Source organism: Pelodiscus sinensis, chromosome 2 (genome assembly GCF_049634645.1).
Source record: "Pelodiscus sinensis isolate JC-2024 chromosome 2, ASM4963464v1, whole genome shotgun sequence".
In the NCBI taxonomy this organism is placed as follows: domain Eukaryota; kingdom Metazoa; phylum Chordata; order Testudines; family Trionychidae; genus Pelodiscus; species Pelodiscus sinensis.
Window position 1 is genome coordinate 227240167 of NC_134712.1, and position 9718 is coordinate 227249884.

The window sequence follows — 9718 nt, forward strand, 5'->3', positions numbered from 1 at the left end:
CCTGCTGAGAGAGGGAGCTGAAGGAATATGTGAACTGGGCTCCCTGACCACAAAAGGAAGAAGGCATTGGTGAAGGAGTTCTTGCCCAGACTTTGCTGAGAACAAAACCGATGGCACTATGTTTTTGCCTACTGCTAAACAGAGCCACTTGGGGAGTTCCTCACCTCTGGGGATCTGGGGATCATACTAGCCACCTCTGAGTGGAGCAACTACTCATGGCAAGAGAAGTCCCTGCTTAGGTGTTCCTCTAGCATATTCTTGACCCCAGGAAGGTGACAATCTTTCAGGTGGATTTCATAGCTGAGGCAGCAATCCCAGAGATGGAGTGCCTCTTAGTAGAGCTGATGAGTGCCCTCACCCTTACTTGTTGATGTAGAACACAGAGGATATGTTGTCCATCAGGATTTCACCAACTTATCCAACAGGTGAGATAGGAAGATACCGCATACCAAGCAGACTGCTCAGAGTTCTTTCATGTTTATGTGCAAAGTCACTTCCACCAGAGACCACATACCCTGGGTCTGGAGATATCCAAGATATTCACTCCAATTGAGGTCTGAGGCATCATAATTAAATGGAGTAGGGAGGGGGGTTGAACAGAACTCTCTCTAGAGCAGGGATGAGCAATAATTTTTGAAAGGGGGCCACTTCACACTTTTTTAAGTAGTTGCAGGCCACCCCAGAAGGGAGGAGACCTCAGGCAGGAGGGGTAGGACAGCCAGAAACAGTGACTTACTCTCCCATTTCTTTCTTCCTTTTCTTCACCTGCCTTCACTGTCCCTCTTCAGGGACCCTTCTACAAGGGTATATGACAATACTCAGGATCCAGAGGTCTGAGGTTATAGTGATCCATGCATGGAAGGAAAAAAAGAAAGGTGGTTGGAAAAAATTGGGAAGAATTAATCCAGGGAACAGACTGGTAGGTTGCCCTAGGACACACCCTCAAAGTGATCTTGTGGACCCCTGTCTAGTTTGGGTCAAGCCCGAATAGGATCAAGTGGAGGGGAGTGGCTCATGTGGCACTTGTAGCAGTTGGCCTTTGTGTGAGGTAGCTCCTATCAAAATGTACTCCCCTGGCCCTGCAACCCTTGATGTTGGAACCGCTTCCGTGATGGGCCTGGGACATAAAGCCCCAAGGTTTTCAGGATGGTGTTGTCCTTTATACTGTGCACCGTATGGTCTGTCTGCTCTGCAAACAGGCCGTGGCTGTCAAAGGGAGGCACTGCATTGATTGTTGAGACTCTGTGGACAATCCCCAGAGGAGTAGCCAGGAATCTCACCACATGTTGGAGGCCATGGTGCAGGCAGCAGAGTCTGCTATGTCAGATGCTGCATGGAGGGCTCACCGGGCCATGACCATATCCCCATCAATGATCGCCTAGAATTTCTTCCAGGATATTTAGGGGCGTAAACCCTCCAACTTAGCCTTGGCTTGCCACATATTAAAGTCATAAGCAACCACGGAGGGCCAGGTGAGTGGCCATTCAACTGCAGGCTGGATGACAAAAACTTGGCATCCAAAGAGATCCAGCTTCTTTGAATCTTTGTTTTTGGGAGTAGCCCCAGGTTGTCTTCATCATTCCTACGGTTAACTACTTCAAACATCAGGGAACTGGGGGGTGAATGGGATTACAAGTACTCATGCCCCAAGAAATATTTATGCTCGGTCCTTTTGAAAATGAGGGAGGAGGGCAAAGAGAAGGGAGTCTGCCACTGGACAATGAGTTTTCAATATCCTCTCATGAAGGGGTAAAGCTACCCTGGGAGCAGCCAAGGAGCAGATGATGTCAAAAGGGGAAGCCAATGGCTCCTCCAATTCCTCTGCCTGAAGCTCCAGGTTAGATGCAGCCCTCTTCAATAGTTTCTGCTGCACTTTAGCATCATCCTGAAGAACTGGATGAAGTGACCCCATGACAGCCTCAATCTAGCAATGAGGAGAATGCCACTACCACTGGCTCCTGAACCTCTACTGGCAATCCAGCAAGTAGCTCCCCTGGGTTCTCTTGGAGCTGTGGCATCTTTACCCCTGAAACCTCAAGCACCAGAGGAAGTGGGATGTTAATGTAACTGGCCTGTCCAAGTCTCCCAACACCTGGGAAGGCTGAATGACCCTCATAGAATCATAGAATAATAGGACTGGAAGGGACCTCAAGAGGTCATCGAGTCCAGCCCCCCGCCCTCAAGGCAGGACCAAGCTCCGTCTACACCATCAAGGGTTCTAAGGTGCTAGTCACTGCACTGGGGCAATGGGGAGGGCTTCAATGCTGATGTAGATGGTACCACAGGTTGTCCTGCACTTCGGGAACCCTGATACGTGCCAGAGCTTTAGCCAAAGTGTTTGCTACTTGGCAACCATGATCAATGGTGGAGTAGCTCTTGTGGGAGTGCTGCTGGCCTCTGCACCTGGAGGTAGACTGGTTTGAGTGGGACAAACATCATGGTTGGGACATTGGGGATTGATGGCACTTGGAGGATTGTCAACAAAAAACTAGCAATCTATGCCTCATCCTACATGACAAGTACAGGGACACAGAATGGGACTGAAAGCTATTGCAAGCCAGATGCCAGAAGGATCTCCCAAAATATGGGGAACCCCTTCTTGGAGGCTGATGGTGAGCTGGTACTTAGTGGCTTCAGACTCCCAGTCAGTTCTGGGTACTGTACAAAGCCCCTGGCAATGCGAGGAGGTGGTCATGATGCTCTTGCAGGGCGGGGGAGGGAGGGTGCACATGCTGGCTAGGTACACTTGAATCCTGCCATCGGAGCCCAGTGTCCAATGACTGAAAAGGACTTTGCTCGGCCTGCCTTTCTAGCTCTGAGGCCAAACATCTCTGGATGAAGGAATGCTCACGGGATGTCCCTTTCAGTGGGGAACAGAGCCACTGAGGTAAGGATGCACAGGGAGGTCCCAAGACAGGTTTACCCTAGAAACTGGTTACTGCCTGAGCCAGCGTAGGTGGCACCAGGAGCATTGGGATTTGTCTGAGCTACCTGTAGAGCTTCAGGCATCAACAGCACCTAACGCTGAGGGAGGCCTGTGTTGCTATCCAGGGTAACAAGCAAAATACAGAGTGGGCTGCACCATTCAACTTGAGCTGGGACCTTATTTCCCAAACGGGGCATTAAGGTGCCCAGTGTTAGTACTAGCTTGCCCCCAAACCCTCTTCTTTCCCTTGTGGGCTGTAGGAAACCATCTGCTCAGTGTCTTTTTGGGGTTCTTAGCTAGAGCTACGAAGAGGAATTGGTGCCAACTTGTGATGAGCTACAGTGCTCAGTGCCAAGTTGGACCTCTGCTCTGGAGCCAAGTGAGTGTCAACTCCATCAGGAACACTTTAAATAAGTTGTCACATTCCTTTTAAGTCCTAGGTTTGAAGGATTTGCAAACATACTTGTCGTTTATGTGCCCTTCGCCCAAACACCTAAGGCAGCTAACTATGAGGATCATTGAGAGGCACAGGCCATTTGCAATGATCGCATACTTAAAGCCTACGGGCCAGAGCATGCCCCATCCCCCAACTGAGTCCCGTACAAGACTAACAAAGACTATAAACTACTGCTAAAGGTAACTCACTCAACTACTAACTATATTCAACTAAATTACACAGTTCATACAAACAGAGAGCAAATAATGCAAGCCAAAGCAGCAGATGCTTCAACACTATCACTGGTGGTAAGAAAGAATTGAAGGGGATGGAAGAGGGAATTGGCAACACCATTATACTGCGCCATTGGGCACCATTCAGAGGGTGCCAGTCAACCTCCTAAGGATACTACTGAGGAACAACTTACAGCAGTGGTTTATGTGGTGATCACACATGGCTAATATGTAATGGACATGAGCAAGCACTCAAAAAACTGATGATACCATTAGTGAGCCTGTATTTGTGTGAAGTTGATCTTAGCCCACTTGTGCCCATAAAATCTTGGAACCAATCTACCATGGATGCCCTATCAGGGATTAGATGTACCATTTCCACCACACCCACAGATTTAGAGAAGCTGCGTCACAACACAAAAGCCCTTGTGTCACATTAGAGCATATTATTTAATGTGTAAATTCTTTGGTCACCCTTGCTTTGCTGCAATTTAGGGTCACAGGAAACAGTAAGTCTAAAAATATGATCAAGCAGGCAAAAAGTATGAAGCTATAGCCTGCCATATTCAGATTAGAAATGAGGCTCACAAATTTTAATAGTGAGTGATTAACCATTGGAACAAGCTACCAAGGGAAGAAAAAAAATTCTCCATCTCCTGATCTCCTCAAACCAGGACAGGAAGCCTTTTAAGAACACATACTTTAGTTCAGGGCTATTCAACATGTGGCCCGGGGCTCATTTGTTTGCAGCCCGCCGTGTGGTTTGGGTTTATGTGTGGCTCAACATGTGGCACATAGGTGGGATCTTTTGTACATGGCCTCTACTGGGAACTCGCTCCACAATGGTTAGATGTCTCCCAGGCGAGGTGAGCACTGAAAGACGCAAGCGGACGGGCTGGCTGGAACAGATGGGTACAGGGTGTCAGCATTTCTAGCCCCCAGGAACAAGGTGCCAGGAGTGCTGGGACACTGTGGGAAGTGCTTTGTATTCATGCCCGTCAGAGTGAAAGAAGCTATTTGCAAGTATATGCAACCACACTTAAGTTGCGGCCCTCGGCATGTCCTGTGAGTATCATTGTGGCCCCGGGGCTTCCAAAGTTGAGTACTCCTGCTTTAGTTAAATATAAATTATTGGGCTCAATACAAAGGTAATTAAGTAAAATCTGACAGCCTGTATGTAATGTACAGCAGATCAGACCAGATAGTCCGTTCTGACCTTAATATTCTATGAATAATAATGTCTGACCATGTGTGATGGGCAGGTTGCTAGCAACCATGAAAGTACTGGTAGTAATTCTAGATACTCAGATAATTTAATTACAAGAAAAACCTTCCAGTGCTATAGAATGGCTTACAGGAGACCTTGGAAACACTGCAGATGAATGGAAGGTATCCAATAATAATTCAGAGCTTGTGATCCTCTCTGGAATAGAAGTTTAATACTTGGAGTTGGCAGTCTGTCACTAGAGTCCCCCCAGTGAATGAATATGATAGACTTCCACAGTTACTACAAATAAGTGGTGATCAACTGTCTTCCCATAAAGTTGAGCAGATTGTTGCTGTGACTTTGAAAATGAAGAGCTATTCTGTGTCAAGTATGGGCTCTCTTGGCCAGGCCTCGCCTGCATAGCCAAGATCTACCAAAGCAACCTCACCAGTCACATGGATATCAATAAGGCTTATCTACCAATAAAATGGAGCTTGTCAGAGTCCAGCACTCAACACCATATATGGGCATCACACCGCATCCAGACCACACCCATGCCCCTCCCAGAGCACAAACAATACCAAATATGGTAATAGGTAATAACATAAAAACCACTGAGCCCTAAGCTCCGGGAGAGCTCCCTAATATTGGAAGACAGAATCTGAGTCTGGCTTAGGACTGATCAACCGAAGGCCACCTCCCACCCACCGAATCCAAAAAGGGGTATACGAATTTTGAGCATGCTCCGATTCCTTGTATGTCTTTGTGCTGTTGTTGTTGCTGAGTTTGTAAGTATTTAATTTACCCTCACTGTTTGTTAAGTGGTTTAAAAGAGACAGGTTAGAAAATATATTGCTCAGTTGTAACTTTTACCTTTGCTATCGTCAGTGTTAAAGAAATAGTTTTTGAAATGTGTATATATTGGACTTAGTTGTAACTTAGGTAGAGTTTTGAAAATTGTTGTGGTTCAATTGCTTTGTGGCAAATATTGGGTAAATGCTCATTTTAAGTTGTTCAGTTTAATAAATCATTCCATCTTTGATAAAACTTTTTGTCTTGCCATCATTTGGTATTTTTCACTGGGCATTTGGCCTTAAGCCTCTGGGGCTCCCGCCATTTTACCAAACTGAGAACCAACATTCTGGTTATCCTCTGCAGGTTAGGCACTGCATCCAGAGCTTTATTGTTTCAAGGAAAAGGGGAGATAAGCATGCACCTCCTTGCTTATTTACAAAATGCTTCACGAAGATGTTTTCTGTCAGGATCAATACTTTGTGTGTCTGCAATAGGTAGGAAGATGAGGCAGGCTAGCCTGATGCTCTAAGCTTGGGAGGTTGGTGTGGAAGCCATTTGTAGATGGTTCAAGGATCTTGCTGATCTGTATCTGATTAATTTCTGAATGGTCTCCTTCCTGCCTTACCAATCTATCCACTGACTTTGATCTTTATCTACTCAGGTTTAGCAAAATGCCAACAGTGCCCCTCTACTATATATATTGGTCAAACTGGATGTTCTCTATGGGAAAGAATCAATGGACACAAATCGGATATACGTAAAGAAAATACTCAGAAGCCAGTGGCAGAACATTTCTGTTTACCTAACCATAATCTCACAGATCTGAACAGATCTGAAGGTGGCGGTCTTGTCACAGGCCAGCTCCTCAAGCCAAATACACAGGGAAAGCTTGGAATTACAATACATATGCAAATTCAATTCAATTACTAATGGACTTAAATCAAGATATGGGGTGGTGGACCCTTTATCACTGAAGGTGCTAACAGCTTTCTGAATGGTATCCTCCCTGCCTTACCAATCTATCCACTAACTTTGATCTTTATCTACTCAGGTTTAGCACCCTTTCCCCTGATACTTTAGGTACAGAGGTAGGGGGGTGGGCCACAGAGCATCTTTCTCTCCCCCTCTGCCCTTCTATTTATTTTGAGTTTTCTTATCTCCTAGTCATAACTCCAGTCATCTGAAGAAGTGGGCTGTGCCCACAAAAGCTCATGATACCATCTACATGTTTCGTTAGTCTATGAAATGCTACCAGACCATTTGCTTACTGATTAATGTATGTATGACAGAGTGGTAGTGGTAAATGGTACCACTGAACGCACGTTGTTGGGTTCTTTCCACCAACTCAGTTCTGGAACAATGCTAAATGGCACTACCACCTTGTTCATCTGATGCACTGCTAAGAAATAGATCAAAGTTGGAGTGGTTGTGAATAAAGTCTGGCAAGGGGCTTCATGTATTTATACACCAACATATGTCCTACCAGCCCCAGCCACATCTAACATTGTAGTCTAATTTTACTTTATTTTATGTACTAGCAGATGTATCAGCATGAACTTGTTTTCAGGAAGATATGTTCTCACCAATCTAGAGTTAGGACTCTTGTGAACACTATCACCTGTGATGGAATAAAGTTTTATTGTAATTCACCAGAAGACCTAGCTGAGAGAAAGAGAGCACATATTCTCCCTCTAGAACGTCTTTTCAGGTTTGGAGTTATGTTTATGCTCAGATTATTCCAATTTATGTTGTCACTGTTCATGAGCGAGCACAGGTGTTGCCACTATTGCCAGCATCAGGGACGTCAGCATGGGAGCCAGTCTTGTGCACCAGGTATGTACTTTCTGTACAAGAAAGTTAAATCTTAAAACATTTAGGATGGCAAACACAAAAAAGTTTCAAAGAGCTTTCCAATTTTACCATAGTAGTTCTAATCCAGAAGAGGGAGCTCTTGTTCCTTAAGAAATGTGAATAACTTAACGTATTAATATTAAACTCTTTGGTACATGCTATCTCCTATGCACTTAAAAGTAGATAGAAAAATTATCATATGACAATTATAAAATATATGATGGTTTATAGATAAGGTAAAAGGTAACAGCCAGCATGCATTTGTACAGAACTAATCATGTCAAATCAATACGATAGCTTTCTTTGATAGATTTAACAAGTCTTGTGTATAAGGGAAAAGTGGTGAACATGGTATACTTTGACTTTAGGAAAGCATCTGATATGGTCTCGCATGATCTTATCAATAAACGAGAGAAATACAACCTACATGGGGCTACTATAAGGTGGGTGCATAAGTGGCTGGACAACTGTTCTCAGAGAGTAGTTTTAACGGCTCACAGTCATGCTAGAAGGGCATAACAAGTGGGGCTCCACAGGGGGTCAGTGTTGGGATCAGTTCTGTTCAACATCTTCATCAACTATTTAAATATTGGCATAGAGAATATGCTTATTAAATTTGCAGATGATACTAAGCTGGGAGGGGTTGCAACTGCTTTGGAGGATAGGGTCAAAATTCAGAATGATCTGGAAAAACTAGAGAAATAGTCTGAGGTAAATAGAATGAAGTTCAATAAGAATAAATGCAAACTACTCCACTTAGGAAAGAACAATCTGTTTCACACATACAGAATGGGAAGCAACTGTCTAGAAAGGAGTACTGCAGAAAGAGATCTAGGGGTCATAGTGGATCGCAAGCTAAATATGAGTCAAAAGTGTGACACTTTTGAAAAAAAAAAAGCCAACATGATTCTGGGATGCATCAACAGAAGAGTTGTGAGCAAGACACGAGAAGTCATTCTTCCTCTCTACTCTGCACTGTTTAGGCCTCAGTTGGCGTACCGTGTCCCATTCTGGGCACCACATTTCAAGGAAGATGTGGAGAAGGTCCAGAAAAGAGCAACAAAAATGATTAAAGGTCTAGAATCGAGGTGGGGAACCTTTTTAGGGTTGGGGGCTGCTGATCCACCCCCCCCCCCCCCCAAAAATCAGTCAGGGGCCACATACGTGAGAAGCAAAAAAACCAACCAGACCCTCACCGACATGGCCCCCAACTGCAGCCCTGAGCCTCAGGGGGTGGGGACTGGATCCAAGCAACCCAAGGGCCACATCCAGCCCCTGGGCCTAAGGTTCCCCATCCCGGGTTTAGAAAACATGACCTCTGAAAACTGAAATAACTGGGTTTTTTAGTTTAGAAAAGAGAAGACTGAGAGGGGACATGACAGGATGTTACAAGGAAGAGGTAGAAAAATTGTTCTCCTTGGCGTCTGATGATAGGAAAGAAGCAATGGGCCTGAATTGCAACAAGGGAGGTTTAGGTTGGACATTAGGAATAACTTCCTAACTGTCAGGGTGGTTAAACACTGGAATAAGTTGCCTAGAGATGTTGTAGAATATCCATCACTGTTGATATTTAAGAGCAAATTGGATAGAGACCTATCTGGGATGATCTAGGGTACATCTACACAGCAACATTATTTCAAAATAACTTAGTCTGCGTCTACATAGTAGGCACTTACATCGAAATAATGTCAAAATACTGTCACACTGGAGGACATCTTACTCCGACTCTTGTAACCCTCATTGTATGAAAAGTAAGGGAAGTCAGAGAAAGAGTGCTCTATTTAGAAATAAGTGCTGTTTAGATGCTCCCAATTTTGAAATAAGCTACACAATTTATGTAGCTCAATTTGCGTAGTTTTTTTTCCAAGTTAAGCCTTACTATATAGACGCACCCTTAGATGGTGCTTGGTCCTGTAGTAAGAGCATAGGACTGGACTTTATGTCCTCTAGAAGTCCCTTTCAGTTTCAGTATTTTATGATTCTACATCAGATTGCTGTACAGTAAAACAGTCACACTAACTAGAAAAAAACCCAAGCAATGGCCATTTTCTGTAGTACAGGCAGTCCCCGGGTTACGTACAAGATAGGGACTGTAGGTTTGTTCTTAAGTTGAATTTGTATGTAAGTCGGAACTGGTACATATTGTAGGGGAAACTCTAGCCAAACATTTTTTTTAGTTTTGGATAGCATAGGGAAAGGTTAACTCCCCTCTAATGTTTGTTTTGCTGTCTGTTCCCCTGTTCAGAAGATTTCACATCTATTTCTGTCCC

General features: G+C 44.5%; 1 protein-coding gene across 7 annotated transcripts in view; it reads right to left on the reverse strand.

Annotated features, from left to right (window-relative positions):
* MPP7 (MAGUK p55 scaffold protein 7) overlaps window positions 1-9718 on the reverse strand; it is a 304899-nt gene that overhangs the window by 258807 nt on the left and 36374 nt on the right. The window lies entirely within an intron of this gene.